General features: G+C 31.2%; 1 protein-coding gene across 3 annotated transcripts in view; it reads right to left on the bottom strand.

The window, feature by feature from the left end:
* The window catches only part of LOC106679448 (sarcomere length short), a 52,498-nt gene that overhangs the window by 33,273 nt on the left and 16,077 nt on the right, over nt 1-3,148 (bottom strand). The window contains exon 1 of one of the 3 annotated variants that reach the window (XM_014418628.3): nt 569-696. The exons of the other annotated variants lie outside the window; for them this stretch is intronic. The gene's annotated coding sequence lies outside the window, so the exon portion shown is untranslated. Of the gene's footprint in view, nt 1-568; nt 697-3,148 lie in introns of those variants that run through there. 3 annotated transcript variants of the gene reach the window in all.

Here is a 3,148-nt window from a genome sequence, read left to right as displayed (position 1 = left end):
TATAATTGACCGTAAAAATTTAAATATAAGAAGATGGTCAGGGTTGCCGTCAAAATTTATTTATTTATTTATCCTAGCTTAAATTACCTTATTGTATCTTATTTTTGTAATATTCTCAGTTTTTTGTATATTTTTAGCCCTGATGAAGCCCTGCAAAGTGGGTCGAAACGTCGGACATTAAAATAGTTATAAACTATTTGTTCCTTTTTTGACCGCAACCCTGACCATCTTCTTATATTTAATATATAGTTATAATATTTAATAGTCCATGTATTGCAGTAGTTGTGATATTGATAAGATTAGACCCGGAATATATTGGGCCAAAGAAACATAAACCATTTCAAATATCTAGCATTATTAAACAAACTAATGTCTTTTTAATGTTTTGTCATTTTAAATTTGTAAATTATTTAACCTTTTTAATTTTATGTTATTCAAAGCTCTTAATTTCATGTATTTAATGATTTGATAAAACGCTTGTAGGAACGGTTCATGTATCGGATTTGTTATTTCTTTCAATTATTCAGTCATTGTGGAGTCAAAACGTTTTTTAGGATGTACTACTCACTGTGAGTAATTTATGAAGTATCGTTATTCGATGACGCACAGAATACAATTAAATGTAGAAAATATTTCATATTTTATCATTAACGCTCAATTAATTCTGCAAGTGCGAAGATGAGTAGATCGGGAGATACACTGACAGGGATGCTGTGTACAGGCGGCTAGTGAAGAAGTTGGCCACACTCTCAAGGTTTGCTTGACGCGTCACAGCTACTGATCACGCCTTTACAAAGAAACGTCTCTATGCGTTTTAACAATGTCAGTTGTGTTTTATCCATAATATTAATAATTTTACCCACTGCTCTCATTTTGGAGTGAAATAATCTACTCGTTGAGTGATACTTTTGACTAATAACTATAAACGGGGGGAGGGGGGGCGATATAAATAGAAAATATTTTTAATGTTTTACAGTGCTTATGTGTGCGCCATAAATATGGAGCCTTCTTAAAATCTGATGAAACGGATCTTCTTCGTTTGAAAGAAAAAACCTGAGACGCATTTACGATCCAGTGAAAGATGGTTCAACGTGGAGAACATGTGCGAATACAGAAGTGCAGAGAGAACTCACGCTCTAGGAAATTCATTAACGAAGAAATTTCGCGGACTCTGCTCGGGGTTGAAGATTGGAATACTTCACCGATTAAATTGGCCGAGGATTGCCGAAATTTGATGATGGAATCTAACGGGAAATTGAATACTCAAACGATTTTATTCTTTGATCGATGTTTGATTTTTTCATCGTTTGCGCGAAAAACGTCGAAAAAAAAACATAAAATATTGTTTGCTATTTTTATTACTTTACTTATGTATGCTGTTTTTTCAAGAATCTTTGGAAAGGAAAAATCGCAAATAAAAAAATTGATTTTAAAATTAGAAGATCCATTTTAAAATCAATTTTTTATTTATTTTCTATAAGAATCCTTTACTGAAAATATATATCTCTTGAAAATTCCAGTTTTAAGTTCGCTGGAGGAGAACTGGAAAAGGCTATAAGTCGGTTTAATAAAGAAACTTTATTCATCATAACTAACACTAAATAAGTTACATTTCCAAATTTTCAAAACTAAAAAAAAAGTATCAGTCGATTCATGAACACTCTGTATACTTGTATGTTTGTTTTTACACCAAAATGGACAAAGTATATTTTAAAGTTAGGGTCATTGTTCAATTGTTCAAGTTCTTATTTAGATGTTAAACATTTTAATTTCGGTACTGATTTATCATCAATAGTATCGGTATGGTTTAATATCTGAAACCCGTAAGAAGACTTAATATTTGCCTTCCATAATTTTACCAAAATACTATGAACTGGGTTATAAAGTCTTGATTAATTTAAATCGCGCAACGCTCAGAGTTGAAACTTCTCTGGAAGATAGAACTAAACAGGCGTTCCAACCAACCAGGATTTTGTAAACAAATATGTGGAATATCTATTTTCTCTTGATACTTCTGACTGAAAATAGAATGTTGGGGTTTTATTTAGCAAAACAGTTTCCTCCTGCAGAAATATTTTCAAAACTGGTAGTGTTATTTTAAAAAACAACTTTTATTTTTTCTTCTGTTCAATCACAGTTTCGGTTTGTTTTGCGTGGTGGTTGGGAGCTACGTTTTATGATGAAATGGATCTTTAAGAATGTATTGTTTGTCTTAATTTTAAGATTATGTGTAGAAGAGAATAAAAAATCTATTTAACTTAGGAATATCTTAGACCCATTTAATGCAATAATGACCTCTCTTAGCTCCGCGAGTGAAAGGTAATATGATTTGATGTAAATTTGTCTTGGCTAAATAAAATTGAATATAGAAATCTATTTTAAGTCATGGTTACCCTTTGTTATTCCCTCTAACTAATTGGTCTGATGATTAAGGCACTTGTAACGCATTACTCATTCACTTGAATCAATGCCCAAATTTTATTTGATAAACAGAAATTTTCTAAATCAAAATTTGTCTGCATGGTTCATTGTTTTAAAAAAAGAGGGAGCAGGTTTGGGAAAACCGATTTCAATCAAATCTTTTTGGTGATACTAGATCAACAATATTAACCAATATTTTAGCATTATTTTTTAAATATCGTTTTATAGTCTTTACCAATCGATTTTTTGTACAATAGTAAAGAAATATTGTTGATCGTATAATATGAGTTTAAATGAAAACAAAAAACAAATGACGTTCTTAGAAAATACGCCAATTTTTTTTAAGTAAGTCAGTTTCGCATTTAGCATCCTTAAAAATCCCTAAATACAAATTTTCATTATGAAGAAATGTATACGTCGTTATTATTTTATGACACTCCATAAAGTGGAATCGGGAGTCGTGAAAAATCATTTTTATATAATTTTAATAAAAATTGTACAGTGGAACCTGGCCAAGTGAGACACTGGGGTACTGAGAATCCTCTGCTAGTGAGAAAAAAAATGCGGTCCCTTCGTTTTCTTTCGAAAAACCTCTGATAGTGAGAATAATTTTACCTCTGGTAGTGAGAATTTTTTTTTTCCTTTTTTCTCCCTCTTTTACCATATTTACCTCTGCTATTGAGAAAATCTCCTTCCCTCTACCTCCGCTACTGAGACAAGGTTATCA

Source organism: Halyomorpha halys, unplaced genomic scaffold (assembly GCF_000696795.3).
Source record: "Halyomorpha halys isolate HHAL.00 unplaced genomic scaffold, Hhal_1.1 Scaffold203.1, whole genome shotgun sequence".
NCBI classification, from domain to species: domain Eukaryota; kingdom Metazoa; phylum Arthropoda; class Insecta; order Hemiptera; family Pentatomidae; genus Halyomorpha; species Halyomorpha halys.
Note: the sequence above shows the minus strand (reverse complement) of the source record. Positions and strands in the feature narration are given on the sequence as shown.